The sequence below is a fragment of the Mugil cephalus genome, chromosome 3, assembly GCF_022458985.1.
Source record: "Mugil cephalus isolate CIBA_MC_2020 chromosome 3, CIBA_Mcephalus_1.1, whole genome shotgun sequence".
NCBI lineage: Eukaryota > Metazoa > Chordata > Actinopteri > Mugiliformes > Mugilidae > Mugil > Mugil cephalus.
This window is the reverse complement of record NC_061772.1, coordinates 22094713-22118381: the sequence shown is the minus strand read 5'-3', so window position 1 is coordinate 22118381 and position 23669 is coordinate 22094713. Positions and strand designations below refer to the sequence as shown.

The window sequence follows — 23669 nt, the reverse complement described above, 5'->3', positions numbered from 1 at the left end:
GTCTTTTATAGAACTCAGAAGAGCAAGTAGTTTGATATTATGGGCCCACTGCTTTAAATAAATGTTACTAACTCAATAGAAGCTTCTTAAAAGTGTCCAGAACCAGATTTGTTTTGCACTAACTACAATTGTTTTAACGTTTTTATGCACTTTAATCCCATATATATGTTAAAAAGACAATAACCTAGAGTTTTCTTTTATTATTTCTTTCTACTGGAAGTTGTAGAAGTAGGAGAAACGTAGAAATGCTCTTATTTTTATCAACGCACCATTTGTGACCATTTCATCCCACAAGAATGGGGCATCCCAGTAGGTTTGTTTTACAAATGTTTTTTCCATGGCAACCAATGCAACAAATGTCTCCAAGAATGGATCACCACGAATTGTCAACACTTTAATCCAGCTAAAGCCTAAATCTGCCTGTTGAGAACGGACCCCAGGTATTTAAAGCTACGCTGGTCTCACACCAGTTTGTTGTATATGAATTAGAAGCCACCCTCAATTCAAACACAAGGAGAAAACAAGTTAAGAAGCTTAACTGCTTTGCTCAAACTAGATTTATGACTAGACCAGAGTTGCACAAGAGGTCAAGACTCAAAAATGTCATGAATTGTCTAACACAAGTTGCAGTTTGGTTACCTGTGGTTCAGTGGAAAAGACTCTGGAGAGGACATATTCTGTCAGGGATGCAAGGGAGCTCAGTCTCAGAAACTAATAGTCTAGTGGCTGGTTTAAAAACAGAGAGGATTAAATGCATATTTCATCAGTCCGGACTCGTCTACTAACTGTATAGTCACTTTTTTTCCTTTTCATTATACTTCCTTACAGTGATATACAATAATTTACGTTAATATAGTCACCACTCATATATCTAAACAAGTTAACTTAAGTGAAATCTTCTTATTTTTACAACTATGAGAAAAACTCAATAGTGTCATATTACAGCCATGTTTAAACTCGAGCTAGGTGAAAGGTAAACCTGCAACGGTCTAGGTCTTACCAACAAATATCACCTTCTTCAAGACATATGGAAAATAATTTGAATATATTCACATATACCGGACGTGAGGTGACTTAACTCTAAACTATTCATCGACCGTATGATGAACGTTGAGATGAACCCAGTGACTAAACTGCACTAATTTTGGAGTATTCTGACTATGCTCAGATGTGAATGAATACAGACACTGTGATCAACAAACACAGGCTCATACCTGTGCAATTTCCAGCACCTCCTCCATCTTTTAAACCCCACGCTATTAAAAAACATCAAGCTATTCCAAGTCGCTCAGGCTGACAACAATTAGGCCCCTGCAATTAGTCATGATAACACTGCAGCTCACTGGGCAACAATAATAAATGCTGTTATGGATGGGTTTACCCAAGTGAAGCTAACATCCACCAAGGGCTAATGATAGCACGACAGTGCACATAATAACAAATTGTGCTCTGCCTTCATAATGAGACACATGACCTGAATGAAACAAAGAGACGGAAGAGATACAGTCAGAGGATACACAATTGCAAGCAGGGGCAGGATCGCCACATACAGTTCGCTGAAACGGGCTGAGTGCAGCATGTACTGGAAGATATTAGTATGATTTATTTGCTTGTCTGTGCAACACACTTTTCTTTTGCTGTAGGTGAAGGGTTGAACAGTTGGATAGAATTTTAAGGACTCTAATAGCCCAAGGAAGTGAAAAGTCATTCTGCTGTGGTTCCTACTTCCAGAGATGTGTGAAGGTCAAAATATCTCTCACACACCCACACATGGACGCTCCTTCTGTTTTTTTTGTGTTGAAAATTGTGTATTGAAAATCACTTTATCTTCTGTCTCTTATTCAGCTGGTGCTTTTTTTTTGCCATCTTCCCAATGTCTAGGCACGAGTCATAGAGAAGCAGATGCAACTTGTCTATATCCGCATCCGAGCCAGGTAAATATGAGTGCAGACAGTCGGGGTGGAATCACCAATTTGGGCATGAATTACATCTGTAAACAGACTGCACAGAAAGGTGCACATCAAGTTTTATCTGTCTAGCGTTCACAGCGGAATCATTTATTGTGGAATAACAAAACAAATCTTAAATGTGAAAAGAAAATTTTATGGCACGCTTTGGGAGAAATGAAAATTTTGGCAAATAAATAAACTAAACTATGGTTGGGAAAATAAAACACTTGGCTAAGGATGTTATTTTTTTTTTTTTTATATGCGCTGGTGGATGATGAGATGAATCTTTCACGAGCAGCGAAAACACTATGATTATGAGTAACAATCGCCCATCACCTGTGTGTCAACTAGGACCTGGCATGCTGTGTTTGCCAGCTCCCACTTACACACAGCCCTCCAGAAAGGTTTCTGCTGATGTTGAGGTACTGTCAGATATAAAACAGGCTGGAAACTGCAAACGCACCAGAGAAATAGCCAGGACCCACAATGCACTAGGCCCTGGCAGGCAGGAAGCAGATGGGTTGGCTGGCATTACCGGATAGCAGGAGCCCAATAGTGGCACTGGTTGTTGTATTTGATGAGCTATGCACATAAGAAACCAGAACATCTGGTCTGACCATGTGGCACCTCCATTTGTCCAGGGTCCCTTGAAGCAAGCCCTCACACGCACACACATCTTCTCCTGGCAGCTGCATCCACGCAAATGTGAGCTAAATCCAATGAATGATGCATGTTATTCACAGTGAGGTGGTGAGAGGCTGGGTGGAGAGGGTGGGGTGAGGTTCGTGGGAGGTGGAGGAGGGGGGAGAGGGGGGGGGCCCCCGCTTACCCGTCATCCTTTTCTGTGACTTTGATTAAAAATCATCCCACTCTTCCCCAAACAACTCATGAATATGCAGCGGGGTAATAAGCCCCGTCTCAAAGCAACTGATTTGTCAATTGTCTGCATTTCATCAAGATTGAGTAACACCTCAAGGGTGCTATAATCGAAAGCTGTAAAAAGAAGAGGGAGGAAAGAGCCTGTTCACCATTAGATTGCTGCGTTATCTTAATCATTAGGCACTTCGGGAGCTTAATTAACGACCTGACAAGAGCCGGGTAGAGGATTTGGAGTTGATTGGTTGTCGGAGGTGTTGAGCGAGTACACAGAATGCTAAGTCAGGGGAGGAATCCTAGAGAGAGAAAAGAGCGGCTGATTCGCTTTTCAAAAACCAACTCAGCAGCAGCCATTAGACTATTTTAATTAAGCGTAATTAGAGATGCGATTACAATGATGGGTTTGATAACCAGTATTAAATCATTCATCCATAAATGTTATGTTAAAATAGATGAGGGACAAAAATGAGAGGAGGGAGGGGCTGGAGTGTAGGTGGAGTGTGAGTAAGATGTAGAGAATAAATATGTGTGAGAGAAGGGTGTCAGGAAGAAAGAGAGAGGGAGTATGGGAGCGAACGACGGAGAGAAAAAGAGGGGGATGGCTGGCAGGCTGCCACCAATTAGTTGGATGTGCTCAATTGCAGGAATTCTCTGGTGTCGTGACTCATGTTGACAGGTGTTCAGGGTGAATTATTTGTACTGCATAGACAGAGTGCGCACACTAAACACATGCACGCGCACACACACGCACGCACACACACACACACACAGCTCATCCCATGCCTCGGCTCTGATATATATCCAGTATGTTTATTGCCCTGGTCTGCAGGAGAAAATGAGATTGGACACTATTTCCCTTTTCTCATTCTCTCCTCCTCCGCCTCCTCTTCCCCCCTCTGCTGAGTGGCTGACTGGGTCATTTTTAAATGCCTTGTAAATTTGTCAGCCATATTAAGTGCCCATTAAAGGGCACCAAGCTGGAAGAGGAAGCAGGGAGGAGAGGCTCATATGGCAGTCCCTGACTGGCGCTGCTCCCACATCCATCCAGCTTAATGGTGCCCGCCCACTGTGGTTGCGAGGAGTCATAACTGTGATGTATTGTGGCATGGATGGACACAAGCTGGAAGAGGCAGATTAGCTACTGTAGGCCAGAATGTTTTGAGGTAACCTGGCTCTGACTGGCTGCTTGGCAGCTGACGAGATGTTGTGGCATGGTGATCTGTGGCCCTTTGTCAGAGGAAAAACTGGTGTTTGAGGACTAGCTTTAAGTGTAATTGTGGGCGCAGTGTTTTCCAGGGGAACTGGTCCACATGTTGGCCCGAAGGCTATACAATAATATCTCCTCTTTCTCTCTCTCCTATATACAGCCACAACATTAAAACCATCTATCAACCAGTTAGTTTGTCTTGGTAGCTGTTGAAAAGGGAGTAACAGGGCCACATTAATGTGAACAAATTTATGAACAAACAAATGTTACTTTAGCATAGTTAATAGCAATGGGTGGTATAAAGGTATAAGTATAAGTATAAAAGTACATAACCCGCCTTTAAGTTGTGGGTCCAAATGTTTGACTAGTAGTGTATAGTTAGGTCCATATACAGTCTATTTGGACAGTAACACAATCCTTAGGATTTGGACTCTACATGACACCATGCTTGATTTAAAATTAAACAACTAAGAGGCAGATGAAGTGCAGACATTCAGGTTTAATTCAAGAGGCTGAACAAAAATATCTTATGAAAAGTTGAGGAATTACAACCAAGTCTTCTCATTTCAGGGGCTCAAAAGCAATTGAAGAAATTAATGATACAAATGCTAACTTTTAATACTTTGTTGAGGAATCCATTGCAGGCAATGATTGCTTGAAGTCTGGAACCCGTAGTGTTGTTAATGGGTCCTTCTGCCCTAAGTTTTGCCTTAAGTAAGTGAAATGCTGCTCAACTGGGTTGAGATCTGGTGATTGACTCAACCATTGCAGAATATTTCATTTCTTAGCCTTAAACAAACTCCTGGGCTGCCTTTGCTGTATGTTTTGGATCATTGTCGAACTGCACTGTGAAGCACTGTCCATTAAACTTTGGTGCATTTGGCTGAATCTGAGCACAGTTAATATTCCTATACGCTTTAGAATTTATTTAGCTGCTTGGTGTTTTTCTTTTCTCAAAATGTACCAAACTGTTGATTTGGCCACTCCTAACATCTCCAGTATCCCTCTGATGGATTTCATCTTTTTGTTCTACCTAAGGACAGTCTGTACTTTCACTGAGATCTCCTTTGACCACATGTTGTGGGTTCACAGCAACAGCTTCTAAATGCAAATGCCACAACTGGAATTCACTCCAGACCCTTTACCTGCTTAAATGATGAAGGATTAATAATCCATGCAGCCCATGTAATAGCTTTTGAGACAACTGTCCAATTACTTTTGCTCACTTGAAAAAGAGATGGCTACATATTAAAGAGCTGCAATTCCCAAACCCTTCCTCCAAATTGGACGTGAATACCCTCAAATTACAGCGGAGAGTCTGCATTTAAAACTCTCATTGATTATATAACTGGATCTTGAACATGATTTGGTATAAAGCTAAAATTACTGAACGTGTGTCACTGTCCAAAGATATGTGTGTGTGTATACATATATATATATATATACACACACACACACACACCCTGCTCTGCTACCTTTTAAGTCAGCCCTATAATTTCGTGGAGATTAACAATGAAGAAGTGGTCTTAAGCAATTCATGTAAATGCCATAATTGAGCTGTGCACCACATGCTCTGTCAATAGAGGAGCAGTCCATAAATCTTTAGCTTTATCTAAAACAAAGTAACCCGAGTCCATTTTCTGATGGACATGATAAAAAGCCACTCTCCTCAATCAATGAAAGAAAGCCAGAAATAACAGCTGCTTCATCAAATTGATGGTGTGGGAAAAAAAAGCCCCGTGAAGTTCATGTTGCTCTGTACTAAATAAGACTTCCCAGTGTGCTAGTGTTGGTCTATTTTCTGCCATGGAAAAAGAATCATAAACTTTACACTATGAATGTGTGTATGACTTCTCAAAGGTGCTTGGGAAGTCTTGAGTCACAGCTCAACAGCTCAACCTTAGTTCTTTGCGGCACATTCAAATAATTTAATTCAGATTTTACGCAGCATGAAGTAATTAACAGACATGATTCAAACTCACTGTAGCACATTCATGTCAGTCAGTGTTTTTCAATGCAATTATTTTCACTTAAAATCTGCCAAACTTTGAAAAAGTTTGACCCCCGACTCGCCTCCAGAACTAACAGCAGGGAGTAGTTATGATGGTGCCAGTGCCACTGTGCAGAAGAAACATTATTTAATATTGTGCAACTCAGAGAGAAACTGAAGAGTGAAAATTGACCACATGAAAGCTATTTTATTTTTAGGAATATTACACTTTTTTTTTAATTTTACTAAACAGAGACACTTATTTCTTATTACACCATTCAAACAACCGTTTAGCTGTTTAGCTGCAGCAGAACCCCACGGCGAAGCATTGTTGTTGTTTTAGAACAGGCTCGTCTACATGTTAAAGCGCTGTGCATGGTCTGTCTCTATGCATTACATGCCTGTTCATTCTTACCATTTTTATCCAGTCTACTTCTCTACCTTCAACACTCCAACAATCCTCCTTCCTGGTCCCCTCCTCCCTGCGGCTGCTTTAATGAAGTTGTAGGGAGCATCATTCTCCCAACGCTGAGACTGGATATGAAAGAGAGCCCTCAGAGCCATGGCGGCACAGGGCTCTCTCCCTCCCACTAATGAGCTGAGCTTTCAGTGTGCCCACTAATTAGTTCATCTATAACTCTAAGCACTCAATTACTCTCCAGCAGCACCAGCACCACCACAGAGAGCCGAGAGAGGCGATAAGACTGACAAATGCCTTGGCAGTATGTTCGAGAGCTCGCTCGCTCACACACACAAAATGGCTTTGAGCTGTGAGGCCCAGGAGAAGTTTTTCTAAACTTCCCACGCTCAAGCATGCTGTTCAGGCAGAGCTCATTGATCTTCACTTTCACCCTCTTTCTCTAGTGTTTTTCCTCTGTCTCTCTCACTCCCACTTCCTTGAAGCATGATTCATGGATTAATGTGGATGTGCACACTGACAGATGTCCACAAGCAGGCGCGTGATAAAGTAAGAAATGCTGTCATGCGTCCTCCTGAGATCCAGCTTACGTGACTGAACCAGTTACAAAAATCTAATTGTATCCTATTTTTCCTCTCTTTTCTGTTTGGTGCATCCAATATTGTCAAGAACATGTGTAACACATGAATTTCAGTTCAGTGCTCATTTGCCAGTGCATTAGGTACATAAAACAAATGCATTCTGCAGGAGGCCTGAACTAAATCCTAGCTTTACAAAGGTCATGGCATTCAGCATTTGTTTGAATGGTTATGTGTTACACCTAAACATTTCTATATTTCTTGTATTATTATATATTATTTAAGGTCTTTCCTTCCTGCTGCTGTTAGGCTCCACAATGAACACTCATAATATGTGCAGTATTACTAATATCATCACTACTTTGTACTGTGTACAACCCTGTGTATTATCCGCCGATCACTGTAATACAATACTTTTTGTTACAATCCAATTACTTTTGTTGCAATTCAACACCTTTTGTATATATGCCAATACTTGTGCATTGTTTATTCTATTCTGTTTTTCTTTTTATCTTATTGATCTTATTATTTATCTTTTACACAGTCCACTCTTTATTCTTATTACTTTTCTGCTCCTATGTATTTTGTTACAAACTGCAATTTCCCCACTGTGGGACAAATAAAGCTTTTTTCTATTCTATTCTATTAAGTCGGTGGACTGGGCTAATCACTCAATCCAGTTTCACAGCATCACAAACTACAAATTACATCTTTCCAAATGATCATAAAGTTGAATCACTACTTTTCTTAAACTATTTCAACATAAACTGAACTGGCAAGTGAGTTTCTATCCCATATTCACTATTTTCCTGGAGTGGATATTTTCAGTATTGAGTGCACGCTGTGTACCAGCATGGCTAACAATGATGACACCATTAGTGACATGAATGCCTATTTCCTTAGATTTCAACAAATTCACTTCAGGATGAACCTCCTGGTCTTCGCCCAACGTAGACCTTCTGACGAAAGATCCAGTGACTAGAAGGAGAAGAACACTGGACCAAGCTGACAGCTGCACAGTCAACAAATATCACTGGAGTATAAAGTCATTATGACTGACACGCACGTACAGCAAACCGATGAAAACACGAGCATTCAAAAGAGGCGAAAAGCGTTTTCGCCCACTTAAGCTCTAATTACACATGTGTGTTTGATTCAGAGACACTAAACTGAATTTATGTGTATTTTCCTGAGCTGTTTGTCTGTCTAAAGATTAAAAACAAGAAAATGCATGTACTGGGGTCTGGGTTAGGGTTATGGTTAGGGAGTCATTTAAGATTTGATTTAGGATTTTGATTTATTGGCAACTTTCTAAGTAGAGATTGTAAGACAATGCAGTTTATCTGCACCTACTTAGGAAAGTTGTTTACTATTTTCTGTCATTAATTAGCATAGTGTTGCTTTAACTTGTGACTTGTGCTGATTGCATTTGGAAACGCAGCTGTATTATTTATCTGCAAAAGAAAAAAACACTGTTATCCCATTATGAGGTCTGAACTTTTTCTGTCTGTGATGCCGGTACAAGGTGTTTATGCAGTGGTAGGTTGTTTTATCTTTACAAAGTGTGAATATTATTGGGTTTTTGTTTGAAGAATTCCCACACTTCTAATAACTGGGTTTGGGCTTTTTCTGTCACTTTAAGCATGCCAGGCAGTGGGAGCCGGAATGAATGCGAACACTGTGACACGTCAACACATCCCACGCAAAAGGACGTGCTGATGCGTCACTGAAGCCCTAGTTTGTCCTATCCTTTTTAATTTTTATTTTTTTGCAGATGTTTTTTAGTAGTCAGTTTTCTATTCCATTATTTTTTGAAACCATAATGATTTGCAAAGGATTTGAAATATGTGTTTTCTTCAAATTGAACTAGTTATTGTCTCACCTCCTTATGATATTGAGCCCCAAGTCAATGGCCATTGGTAGTCATTTACTGTATGGAAACTTTTATGCTAGCTTCCCCAAACTTATGCAAATACATAACAGGTTTGATGACCACCTCATTTGCACAGCCTCCAGCCTTCCTCCTATTGCATACACACCACTCTCACACACAGATACACACCATGAACTTCGCACGGCCATGCAAATCAACGACGGGATCGACGCTCGGCCAGGTTATTTGCTAACTTAATAACCTTCCACTATATTCAAATATTAATAGACTTCGATGTACTGTTATGAGACAAAACATCATTGTTTCAACACGAGGAGCTGAAATTCTCTAATCTCATCACACTGCCACCTGGTCTATCTTGGCGAATGTATGACAGTCGGTTGTAAAAGATAAATCCAGGTGTGTAAAGGAGATATGACGATCGACATACAAATTCGAACACCGACATTGATGCTCCCATGCAAACAGATGCAAACATCTACACATGCTTCTCACACCACACACACACACACACACACACACACACACACACACACACACACACACACACACCGCGTAAATCAACCACTTTCACTTTCTGTCTCCTCTCAATTCGACTCCAACGAGCAGAAGCTAAATAAAGAGATCAGCTCGGGGCTCTGCGGTGCTGCTCCATTACCCCACATCTCATGGGCCACAAACAAGGACTCAGCATGGTCAGGGCTGTACTTGGTTAGTTGAGAATTCAATAACTTGTGTTTAAGGGATACAGATAAAATAAAAGAGGTTCGGCTGCATGCGATCAACTGCGTAGACTTGTTTAACTGAAGGGATTAACTACACATTGTAATATTATCAAGATCAGAAAGCAGTAGGTTGCCTTAAGTTCACCTGCACTAACTAAGCTTTTCTCATTAAGAAACAGCAGCTACTTCCTGACAAAGTGTCACTGAGTTTTTCCTAAAATTTTAATCAAACAAACAGCTTTTTTAACAGTATCTTTTGCTCTTTGGATTTGAGACTCAGACAAAACAAGGCATTTAAAGAGATCACATTTGTCTCAGTGATGTGTCTTTTAATTTTAGAAAACTGCTAGAATCAAAAACAGTCAGCAACTCTCAGTTGAGGGATTTGTTGAAGGGTTTTTTTTGTTTTGTTTTGTTTTTTTCACACTGTTGCTGCATCATGTCACGTAGCTGACAGGCCAGATGCTGCAGACGTCGTCAAGGTGTCATGTACATCTCTCGGTTAACAGGATGAGGTAAAACGCTGCCTCTGAAAGTAGTGGTCATATGTTGAGGGCAGACTCATGCTGTTTAAGACGGTGGGGACCATGCATGTATTTAAGTTGGCTTACTTCCTGTCACCTTAATGATTACTTTTAACCCTCTTCATGTGACCCTGGTAATATCACTGACCTTTGGGTACTACACAGGCTCAGTACCCTGAGATCTACAGTTTTAATTTAATTTTTAGATACAATTTTGTTGTTATATTCATCTTGTTTTACATTAAGATATGAACCTTGGTGTGTATGTGCTATAAAAGGGGTCTTCAAACTGATAAGAGATTAAGTAGGGACCCCCCTACATATACTATACATGTTCTATAATAAATTCAGTTTAGTATCATTTATAAATATACATTATTATTATCATTTTGCATTAAATTTCAAGCTATTCAAATAACACATGGCCAACTGCCATAAACCTAAACATACCTGTCATAAACATAGCAAGGTGCATCTGGGATTTGCCCTGGGGACTGAATAGGATCTTGGACAATTGCATCGCGCAACATGCAGCCTCATGATTGGCTCAGCAGCAAAAGGGGGCGGGTCTTGCAGTGTACAGGAGGTTTAGATTGACAGGTTTTGGGTAGTGAGGCGCTCTGTGTTGAGGAAAGAAAAAAGATAAGATCTTCTACCTCCATTAATCCCTTCACTAAAATATGTTGTTAATGTGTTTTTAAAGAAATTTAAATTTATGGTGGAAAATAATAATAAAAAAAAAAAAATATATATATATATAAACATATATAAAAATATCTAATCAACCAAGTATTTTGCGACCCCCATGAAGACCCCCCAGGGGTCCCGGACCCCCTGTTGAAGACCTATGTGCTATAATACAAGAACAAATTAGTTCCCATGGTTTTTCAGTCAGGGGGTATTATTTTGTCATTCTTGTTTCCTCAAGGTCTAACTGCACACAAATGTATTTGTGTGTGAAAGTGCGTGTTGTGTACAACACACACACACACACACACACACACACACGGTGTAATAGGCTACGGGGGTGGTGTTGGTAGAATGGATGCAAAATCCACATTACACAACACATTCCCATTCCAGAATAGAGATCCATCAAGCCCTTGCACTAAGCATCTGTAGATAAACCTCAATTATGCTAATGCTAATCCCTGGGACATTGACGTGAGTAGGCAAGGAGGCTAACAGCTAAAGACTTTGATGTGTGGTGCCATTTGGCAGACAGAAGAGCATTGGACCCCAAACTCAACCAGGGCTTAAGAAGGAAAAACCAGCCTGGCCTTGTCTGTTCCTCTACTGATTACAAGGGCTTACGGGGCTTCTTTTATTTGCCTCTTTGGTATGGACCCAATCATGGGTGTCAGTTTTCTCCACTGCTGTTTGGCAGTCCTTCCGCATTCATTTTTTATTCTTACTCACCCTTCTTGTGCGCCAGCCGTCTGCCTTGTTTCGTTTTTCATTTTCATCCCGTGGTTTCTGTGCATGTATATATTTGCATCAGACTCAATGTGCTGTGTTTTTTGTGATGAAAAGCACAATGCTGTGTACTGTGCCATGTTGGCTGTTTCATTATTTTTTTTTTCTCCTAAGGATTAATAAATTTCCAGAATAAAACATCAGCTATTGTGGTGTTAATCCCTATTCAATCCTGTTCTTATTGCTGGGATCTGAAACAACAAAGTCATCTTTTATCATTCAGCCTGTCTTAGGCTTTAATCAACAGAAATAGGAACCTGCCCCCAACCCTCCAAAAAAACACCGGCTTTGTACTATACACATAGTGGCCGTCTGCATAATGAGACTTGTGTGATTACACTTTTTGGAAACTAAGCACGTATCTCTAATCTCCTCTCTTAAAAAAAAAAAAAAAAAAAAAAAAAAATGGAGATCAGAAATTTCCTGGCAAACAGAAACATTGTTAGCAGTGATTTAGTTCCATTAACAGAAAGTGTTTTTGAAGTACTTTGCCCCTCTTTCTTACTCTTATGTTGTAATTTCTCTGAGCTTTCAGGAAAAACCCTGCCACAAGAGAAGGATTAAGGCTTATTTTCAATGAATGAGTCAACACATGAAAATGGGGGGAGAAAAAAAAACACTGCAGACAGTTTGTGTAACAAAGGAGATTATGAACATTTAAGAGGGATTTGGGGAAATAATTGGGGCTTGTTCTAATTTTAGGGGTAAGAAATGTACAGTTGTAAAATGGTGGCATAACCTTTGAGGATCTTATCAGCAGACGGAGAAAACAGAAAATACCATCAGGGCAAAAACACTACCACGTATTTTGAGGTCAACTGGTAAGACTTTAACTCCAATCCCAGTAATCCCCATTTTTTGGTCATTTTTAGTATCTATGCCATATGGTAATGGAAAAACTTAAAAGGTAACCTCAAGGGATATTTAAATGTTATTGTTTATTTATTATTATTGTTATTGATATTTAAATGTGATATTTAAAAGTTAGTCAGTGACAACATTCAGTATTTCCTCCCACAGACGACCAAATCAATCGATAGGCAACATAAAAAGAGTCAATTAAGGATTTAGTCTCGTTTCAAGTGCACTTGTTGTGTAAACACATTTGTGAGACAAGCTGTGCGACTTCTTTCACTAACACTGAGAATAGTAGATTGACCTTCATGTTGAAGTTTGCCTGAAACAAACTAATTCAAACTAAAGTGGTGAAAGAGAAAAAAAGTGTTTTCCATATGAGCACAGTTACAGAGGTTATGAAGATCGTGCTACTATTTAGATGGTCATTGTCCGGTCTCTGGTTGCCACGGTAACCCTTACTGCTTCTGAGTGAAACAAGTAGGACACAAGAACAGTTTTAATACATGAAAGAAAGCTCCTTCTTATTGCCTTCACCGCTCTTCCATTTCATTTCATTTATTTGGATCTCCATTAGCTTTGGCTAAGGCCATCGCTATTCTTCCTGGAGTCGACACCCAGGACTCAGTTACTCAAGAAACACCTCACAACAATCTACAAAACAAATAGGAAAATTATGTATAAAGGATGTATAATACAGGAGCTAGTTCCAGGTAGCAGTACCACCAGAATATAGCTCTTAGCATCATTCATAAATGGTCAGAAGGTCAGTTATACATCTACTTACATTAGAAGTGATTCCAGTATATCAAATGTATAGTTTTGGGATCTCATAAAACCATGTCCACTTACATTGATTAACTGTGTGCAGTAGCCTCAACTAAACATTACCAGAGACCGAGAGCTGTTTTGTTAATAAATGTTTTTTCAATAATTCTTTAAAACAATTGTATGACACTTCCAGGCATGGTGTTCCTTATCACCATGGCTCTATAAATTACAGTACTCTTCCTTGTTTGTTTTAACTTTAGGTAAAGTAAATCTACTTTCCGTAGCATGCCGACCTAGTGTTGTATCCATGTTCATCACAACTAAAAGACATATGTTTATATAATACCCTCGGCAGTTCAGCCAATTTGAAGAGAAAATCCACCCTGGTTCACCCGACATTTCCAGCCAACAATCTGCGGTATCAGTGGTGAATGAAGCAAAGTTGTGGATCATGCTTCCTTGCTCTGTGTTTGCATCATATGTCAATCAACTGTATTGGTCCCAGCTAACGCCACGTCAACAAAGTGTTTTTTCTACCATTGCTACAACTGAATTTTGCTACAAGCCATTTCATGGCTTTGTTGTCGCCATATCGCTGCTAATCTCTTCCTGGGTGAACCAACTTTGTTAGCTCATGAGAAAATTAAGCTTGAAAACAACAGAAGACAATATTTAAATGAGGCTGTAACTGACACTGACTGGATTTTACCAGAAAACAAAGACGCAAAAACAGTTCACGCCTGATCTGTTTTTGAACCATTTTATAGAGTGAACAATAAAATAACCAATGGACTGGCTCAGCACACACGGCGAGCAGGTAGGCAGATCAATAGGCACTCACTCAGGGGCCTAATCCTCCAGTGTAACGACAAGCCACTGAATATTAAGCTCAGGCTCAAGAAACAGTGCTTACAGCTTTAGTGAACTGGCTATATTCAATCATCCATTTGCCCGTCTCTGTTGCTCTCATTCCTAAATCCAGTCTTTTCTCTGCAAGGGAAACTAATGCCATCGTCTGCCGTTGAGTGGATACACATGGTTCTTCAAGTCAGGAAAATATGACGACTCTAAATAAAATGAGTCAAATATTAACTTTATCTGGAGGAAATGTAACTGCATGTAAGGATATTTTGCGCACGTGAACAGCTGAATGACTGATGTGTATTAAATGTATGTAATGATGGATCGGAGTACTGAGGTAATGAAAGTAGACATTTCTGACAGTGTCAGTGGAAGAGCTAAGCACATCTCTCTTCACCAGCCGCACTCGCTGACTGACTAATGTCTAATTGGTTGACTGACAGGTTTGTCTGTCTGACTCTCTAATTGGCTGGCTGGCTTATGCTCGGCTTCTTGATGCGCTGACAAACAATTATCCTCGATGACAGTATTGCATTTGTCTAATTAATTAGATGTGTTCGCTACAACAGCAGGTAGTTAGCAGTGACAAGACAGAGCTTGGGCTCTTGCGCGAGTAAGATAAATACCTCTGTAATTGCACAGAGGAGGTGAAACTAGTGGCGTTCCCACTCAGCGAAGAGCTTGTTCTTTAGCTATTTAGCACTTCTTTTGAAGGCAGACATCAGAGAAACAGAACAACTGCTTAAAGTGTTGGAACCGTTTCATCCTCCGTGTCGGAAGGGGGGTAAAAAAAAAAACTCTTCAGGAAGACAGAGGAAGTCAGTCAGTCAGCTGTTGTTGGCTCAGCGAAGCAGTAAATCAATGCAGTCAGACAAGGCAAGCAGCAGGTACCTCTGATGTCAAAGGCACCCTCCTGACACTTATCAGCCCGGACAACCACTTTCAAACTCCTTCTCAAACCCTGCGTCGTGATCAGTTCCTCAGATACCCACCTAGCTCCCCTTCTTTCAATGAATTCTGTCTTCAGGCTGCGTGAATCCCGCACGTCCGTCTTACCTCTTCCTTGTCATCTCTCAAATTTCTCATAGCCGTCTCTTAAGGCCCTGCTTTGTATCACTTCAGCCAACGGTGGCTGCAAGAAAACAGTGAAGCAGTGTTTGTGTGTGTGTCTGCGTGACTGCTGTGTGTGTGCGTCAAGTGGGCCTTGTATAGCAGTTCCCGGCAGCAACAAGCTGTCATTAGAGTGGGCAGGAAAGAACCCTTGTGGCTTGGTTCCATCAAATTGTAATCCCCAGCACATTATTACCATGGCAGGGTCACCTCTCCACTATTGCTCTAGGGCAGGAGCAGGTGGAGCGCGCACACAACACACACACACACACACACACACACACACACACACACACACACACACACACACACACACACACACACACACACACTCTTTCATTTGCTGCTATTTCCACTGTTTTGCTAGTGTTTTCCTTGACAGTCCTTATATTACCTGGCCAGCCCCCATAATGAATCCATCTGAGAAGGCCAGGCTCAGGCAGCTGTCATGCATAATTCATCTGTCCACCCCCCTCACCACCCCGCCAACCAACCAACCACCACAACCCTGACTCTACTCCATATCACTCATTCCTGTCATCCTCACTCCAGAGGGGCTTCTGCATTGCCCAACTTGACGGACTCTATTATGCAACCCCGAGGATCATAATGCTGTCGAAGCCTGTGTGTGTCTATATTTGAACGTATGTGTGTGAGCACCGATTCTCTTCCCTGTGGTTTCTAGGGAAACCATCATTAGGGTATTGGTTGGACTGTGTGTGGGTGGAGAAGGGACTGATTCCACCCCCCCCACCCCCCGATTGATGGACATCCCTTCTAATTTGGACGTCAATACCTCCACGGTTCCTCCAGTGTGAATTGAACACACCTTAAAGCCGCGCTCCAGACAAGGACTTTCATTAGGGACACATTGTTGGCGGGAGCTTCCCTTCATTTCTGCATGCCTCTTTAAGTACAAATTATAGCTGAAGGCATCATTTATAATGGCATGGGTTGCAGGATATTATAACCTGTAACTTCTATCAGGTGCATGTGGTCACAGATATTCCAACAAGCAGACGCAGAAAAGGCGATTGCCTAAGGCCATGTTTACACAAATCAGATTTTTGGGTGAAACCGCATCGGTCTTGCACAGGTCTGCCCGCCTTCAATGACGTATCTGGATCTTCCTGAGATTGGAACTGAAACCCTTTTGAAACCAGGTCCCAGGGCAAAAAAGAAAAATACGGAGCCATTTTTCCATTCATGTGAACAGCCTGTGATGTCATCGCCCCACTCTCGCCCCTCGCCCCCCGACGTCTCATAACAACAACATTAACGGTGGACTACAGGCTTGTGATGGTGCTGCATCAGCCCTCCCAAAATATACTGTTGCTTCACCACTACCATGAGCCAAAAAGGATTACGGACTGCACGGCGTGCAAGGTTTATGCGCATGCTCTGCCTCTTCTTCTTCTTTTTTGGCTGAAGTCTCTAGCAGAGACAGCGCCACGCATAGGTCTGGGATATGTACTACAGCCTTTCTACAACTAGATGCAGTTTCGCAATGGATCAACATTTACGGAGAAATATTCGACACGATGCCCCAAGGAAAACCAGATACTTGTGGACATGGCCTTAATTAAGAGGAGTTACTTATGCTGATAGTTCAGAAAAATCTGAAAAATTTAGTGATGAATGTACACTACCAGTCAAAAGTCTTAGAACACTTCTTTTCTTATTGAAATGTATGCAGTTTAATGTCTCATTTTACTCTGAAATGAAAGCACAGACCAAATAAACAACTGAAGTTAAAAAATAATCATGGAATCAATATATAACCCAAAATATATTCTAGACTTTACGCTTCATCGAAGTACCCGTCTTTGGCTGATTTAACATGTGAACAAACTTCTTTCTTTCTAAAGTGGAAATCAAATATTTTTCTTCCCAATTTTGTTGCAGAAGTTCCCAGAAATAAGTGGCACTTCTGTCCAGTTCACCACAAACCAGCTCCATGGGGTTAAAGTCTAGAGACTGGGCCGTCCCACTCCATGTTCTCAAGCTTTCCATCTTGTTTTTATCCTGAGGTAGTCTTGGTGTAGCTGGGACTAAAGTTTGGGTCATTATCTTGCTGTAGGATGAAGCCCTGACCGACCACACCAGAGGATGCTACGTGGCGCTCTAAAACATTTGACATGTAGTGTAAGTATGCTGCATTTTTTGACACTTTATAGAGAGAGAAGCACAGAACTTTGAACGTTTATGTCTTTCAAAATATAATTCTTGTGGCTTATAAGCAGAAATTTACAGAACTAGTCAGACAGAAAAATGTATTTTTTTTGCAGTAACAAAAATTATAGGATAGGTTTGAAACCAAAAAGCCACAGCTACAAAGAAAACATCTTAGCTAACTAAAGGTTTGAAACAGTGGTTTGTCACTGCTAATGAGCCACAGATTACTCCATGACACATGATGCCTGGACTTCAAAAGCCATTGGAAACATTAACATAAACCCAACTGACTATTTTAATGGCTCAACTCATTTAGCGGTGCGATGAAATACTTTCCATCCACTCAAACCTACAATACTGTGATATTATTTTGGCAATGATGTACGTTTTTATAAATCTAACATAAATTTACTGTACAAGTCACGCTGATGCTCACATTTATCTATTACAAAAAACAGAAAATTTACACTGCTGTTCGTTAATCCGCTCATTTGGTCTGTAAACATTTAAGAAGCAGTGTAACAAGTGATTCATGGAGTGCATCTGTATATATTCTGGGACAGTGGGGAGCATTTCATCATGTCATTAGCAGTCTAGCAAGCAGAAATGACTTTTTCTGCACCTAGGAGCATGGCTGTTTCAGATCAATGCCCATGGCAGTTCTAAAATCAATGAGTGATGTTGTAACTAGGGGACTCATCTGTGAAACAGACCCCTGGGAGACGGAGAGTAAGCGGGAGACAAACAGAGGGAGGGGGAAGATAGAGGAGGGGGGCCGAGAGATAAAACAAAATATATAGAGCCGACAGAAACGGATGTGGGAAAATAAAGATAATGGGAGGAGAAGTGTAGGTTATCCATGTACGTACTTATGCATGAATGTGTACCTTAGAGTGTGTACAAGAAAATGAGAGTCATCCGGAAGCGTTGACCTCTATAAGTGCCTTTTGCTACGGCACAATTCAAATATGATTGTGCAGAAATAATTGCCTATTTGATGAGGCAGGAGAATCTCTGCGGCACGGTCGACCTCCATCTTCTCTCTTCCTCTCCCTCTCCCTCTCCCTCTGCCTCGCACTCGCGCAAAGTGTGTGTGTGCGCGCAGGGCGGGGGAGCAAAGTAATGGGCAAGAGTTGGAGCATGAAAAAGGTTAGGTAGAAAAATCACTTCACCAGAGAGAGAAGCGATGAGAGTGTGCCTGGCTCCCAAGGCCAGATGTATTTACCTGGGTAATGATAGTCATCTGGACTGACAGGGCGTGTGCATGTATGTGCCCGTACTGTATGTTTGTGTGCGAGGCAGGCAGCTGTGGCTACGTTTCTGTTTGACTGACTGAGGGGTTAGCTCGCTGATTTATTTGCTGGCAAAACCCTGCAGCCTCTCTTCTTCTCCTTTTCCTCCCTACACCTCTTTTCATTCTTTTCTTTTACATACTTCCACTCCTCTCCCTCCGCCATTTTTGCTTCAGTGCTTCAAAATCACCTTTATTAATTCATAAAAACACATTGCACACATGATTGAGTTCCTTAAGCACTGGAGCATGATTCAATGCCCCTGCACACACACACACAATTTTCTATGTTTACACACTCTGGTGCCTGTTGCCTTGCTCTTACACCTCTTCTTCTCACTGTCTGCCTCCTCCACAGTTCTCTACTTTGGCGGGCATATAAAGCAAAGCCCATTTGTGTTTTGTTGTGTATAAATAGTTGGCACATCAGCTCGCCTCCGGCGCAGAGGGACAGAAGGCAAGCTAATGTAAATACTGTTTTGCTTCTTTTGTCCACCGTTTTCTTCACCACTGGTCACGATCTCTCAATTTTCCTGCTCTTCTGCATTTCTTCCAAACATGTTTCCCCCCTCTAACTGCTGCGGACACGAGTGTATTTATGTGCGTGCATGCAGGCTCGCACATGCACATTTGATTCCTATTTCCCAGGAGGCTATGGGTGTGACACTTGACTTCTCTTATCGGGGGTTGCCAGATGTAAGCCCTGAGGTTAAAGACGGGGTCCCCCCCCCCCCCCACCCACCACACACGCAAATGCATAAATAAAAATATATACATGCTCTTTTCCGAGCCTCCATCCCTGCCCATCTTTAAAGAGCAGGAAGGAGAAGGAATTGGGTGCTTAGATATGGATTGCTATGATTGAATTAAAAACATTAGCTCGAGGGAGAATGGCTGAATTCTGATGATGAGGCCACCAGGGGAAAATGGAAGAAAATGGGCTTTTGCTGCCACGGCCTTGAAAATCCCTTACTAATGGAATGAGAAAAGGCAGAGAAAGATAGCAAGAGCGAAGGAAGGAGGGGGAAGAAGGGATATCGCACAGATGAGTGCGGGCAAACGGCCGCAAAGACAATGCGTTCTGTTTGCGTGTGTTGACATCGAGAGCAAACCGGGCTGAAACAAATGCAGCAGAGCCAGAAGGCCTCCAATGAAACATCACTGCAAGTAACTGCGGAAATATTATGCCTCTGGCGCAACTAGCAACGCAAGGCGAGGGGGAGCAGATTATTTCCAAGGCATTCAACCACAACAGATATATCGGCGTCAGTGGTTTCAACGTTAGACATAAATTCATCACGCTCAGTTTAGTTTAACATGACTCTTAGTTTGCCAATATGTTTAAAAGATCTGATTATTGTGTTCGTGTTTTTTTATACTCTGGATTAACACATGGAGGCCGGAGAAAAGGAACGTGCAACACAAACCGAGCCCAGGCTCTTAATATCAAGTGATGTAGCTGACATTATACATCTCATTTTCAGACTCTATTGTGTTTGCTTTTTATCTGGGCTTCTGCTCAGACTTCTATACACACACTGACAGTGTGTTGATCTCTGTCTGGCAGGACTCGTGAAATGTCACACAATCCAAGTACGACCCGACGTTTTATTTATAGGCTCCTTCTCAAGATACTCTGATGCACAAGTTAAATCGCCGTCTTTATCCCTGTTATAAAGCGTTCGGGAGTGCAGTCAGAGGAATTCAGACCAGATGGTTAATTAGAAATAAAAAGCACTGAGTGCCGCATGCCGAAGAAAATGTGTGTTTTTCTCATTTTGCTTCTCTCCACGACCATCACGGTTAAATTCTCTGCTGAATTCTCCAAGCGGTGGGCATTTCAGCCCACTCATTCCTCTGAGAAATGAATAGAAGAATCTGACATCGGCTGACATGGGCTTTAAATGTACAATCTGGCTGTTTTATGATGGGAACAAATTAATAAGTGAATGTTATCTGTGGGTAGCAGAGCAGGGTGGCTTGCCAGGCCTTTTTGTTCCCGCACCACTTCTTTTCATGCAAGTGACAGGAGACACAAAACCAGATAGAGCTTGCGGATTCTGACACGGATATTGTTGCACTTTATGCACGCGTGCATACATTCAAGAGTGCACGTTTTGAAGCGCATACACTGAACGCGGACACGGATGTTCCTGGCTTTGTTCGCACTAATTTATCGTTGTGCGTTTGTACACGGCGTTTTAAAGCCGGTTTCGGGTTGGATGCGGCCGCGCGGCGGAGACATGAATTTTTAGGACGATAAACGCGTCGTGGATTAGGCAGGCAGAGCAGGAATGAAAAATAAGGTGAAAGTGACTGAAGCCTCGCTGGCCAGCGGTGCCTCACTCCTCTGCCTCTCTCAATATTGGTATTGCGGAGTCACTGAGAGATGGCAATCAGCAGGAGATGTGTCTCGAAGATGAAAGCAGGGAAAGAGAAACAGAAGGAGAGCGAGAGAAAGGACAGCCTCTTAAGGCACCTCCATCAGTCTGTCGTTAGGAGGGTAATGAACCTAGCACCGCTGCTGCCAAGCAACCAATGACTCACTCAGACACACACACACACACACACACGCACCCACTATACAAGCTAAATGCACTCACAAAATACAAATCTCTCATGTACCTGAGATCTCTTCTTTTACTTGCTCAGACAATCTTCCCAATTACAGGATGTTTATACACAAAATATATAATTGTACACACTGAGCTAAAGTCACTACACAAGTAAGATTGTTTAGAGAAATACTGACAGGCACGATTCACTTGCATTTCACCACATATAGTCACTATTACCACACGTACTGTTTGTCCTTTTCAAAGTCCACACCTTTCTTTTTCACCCTGGACATTATTTGTTAGGATTGTGCCATTTATCTATGAGTTGCCTCAATGAAGAGCTGGACGCTGCATGTTACTGCTTTGAGTGTTTGTCGTGTTTGCAGTACGTGGACGGCGTGTGGAAGTCCCTCAGTGCAGCAGACGTTTCAATTGCTTTCCTCTCAGCCTGGATGTTGATTCTGGCCGCTAAGCTGAGAACGAGAGGAGCTGAAATTACCGGAGTTAATTGAAGCTCACCCTAACCCCCACACATGCTGATAGCCGGTTCCTCCTTACAAATGCAATATAATTTATTCCTCACGCTTCTTTTTTTTTTTTTTTTTTTTTCCCGTTTGAGCGCCAGGGTCGAATCCAAACCTCCAGTCAAACAAATAATAATGTGGACACATTTGTCAAGCACACTCACGCGCACGGGGAAGCAAAATTTGTGTTTGTGATTCTTCCCACTGCCACAGAAAAAATAACTATCATCCCGGCTGAACCTAGAATTACCGCCTCATGATTGTTTGCCTACATTAACTAGGTTGGCGTGGCCAGACTCAAATTGTTATGAGTCTTATGAGTCTGCAAACACACCGCCGGGATTTTTATCACAGGGAGTGTTTCGAGCTATGTCAAGAAAAAACAATTGGATATTTCTACAATCAATCAATGCCATTTCATTGTAAACAAATACTTTAGTCAGGAGCGGGGTATGACTCAACCACTGTTAGTCTTTGCTGTATAATACTTGTAATGACGGCTTTTATCAAGTATTTTTGCAGAACATTTTAACCTCGAGCACAATTTGTTGAGTTATGGTCAAAAATATAATGATTTCATCTTTGAGGTCAATTGGAGGATTGTTTAAATTTTTAAGAACTCCTGAGATATCAGGATCACAATAATGAGCAGGGCGGATGTACAACCTACAAAAACAAGATACATCTGGTCGTGGCTGTCATATGCTCAGAGACATCAATCAGCTGCATATATCCACCGAAGCTTTAAAAGTAATGAGATCTACTAAATTAGACAACGGATCAGCGGAGTTTTAAGATACACAAAAGCTCTTAGGACAAAACAAAGATGAACATGGCTCAGAAGAAGCATGAATGTTTCTTTTAACATAACAAATTATGAATTCAACTGCTAAGAATCCAGACCAGTGAAACATTAAAGCTTAAAGCAGTTTCATACGGCACAACTATAAATTAATTACACTTTCCATTCTACTAACCCCGTCAATCTCATACATGAAGTTCAGATGCATCCGTGCAGATGCACGGGTTTGCGTTTCTGTGTCTACGTGTCAGCAGTCGTCACCAACAAACCACCCCCTGAGGATGTGGGCTGGACGTGTCAGCCTCAGTCAGACGTTACGCACACGGAGTTCTTGATGTGTGTCATCTTTTGAGACATCAAGTAACCCTATACATGGCACAACAGCTCCATAATCTTCCGGCAGCGAGGACCTGGACCGGTGACTCTATGAAAAGCGCGTGTGTAATAAGCCATCGGTCCTTAAAGCTTGCCCTCTTAAAGTAGCTCAGGCCCTTGTCAGTTACGGCTGTGTCACCGAGCACGCTACACGACTAATAACTGTGGTAGTGAGTGCTGTGTAATGCACTCTTCTCCTCTTACTCCCCTCTCTCTTATTTTTGCTATTACACACACAAAGACAGACAAGACACAAGGAAGCAGCAGAACAGGAAACGTGGAGGTGCACCTATTGACACAGTTTGATTTATATATATTGTCTATGAGTCAAGTCACCTCCCGGCTGTTTGCCAGTGTCCTGTCACCAGTGAATGCATGTGGTCTTAGATCGTTTTCACTAGTCTAAATCCTGATGCTGGCCTTTCAGATCATTCACCGCGTTGAATCAGCCGTTTAACGAATCTGTCCGAGAAATCACTCTGATTGGTTGTTCAGCCGTCAGAATCAATGCACGAGAGGAAGCACAGAAGTAATTGATAAAAGGCGTTTCCCACTTTACATTTTTAGCTACTCTAAACCTTCCAATGTGAGTATATTAACAACATGATCATCAAGATTATCTAGTGGGTCTGCAGAGGTACTGCAAGGGGGGGTTGCGAAATTTTTGGTTGATTAGATGTTTTTATATATATATTTTTAATTTCCCCCAA

At 41.6% G+C, this 23669-nt stretch overlaps 1 long non-coding RNA gene across 2 annotated transcripts in view; it reads right to left on the bottom strand.

The window, feature by feature from the left end:
- Window positions 1–23669, bottom strand: part of LOC125005660 — a 118303-nt gene that overhangs the window by 39035 nt on the left and 55599 nt on the right. The window contains exon 4 of one of the 2 annotated variants that reach the window (XR_007112471.1): window positions 21222–21731. The exons of the other annotated variant lie outside the window; for it this stretch is intronic. This is a non-coding gene — a long non-coding RNA (uncharacterized LOC125005660). Of the gene's footprint in view, window positions 1–21221; window positions 21732–23669 lie in introns of those variants that run through there. 2 annotated transcript variants of the gene reach the window in all.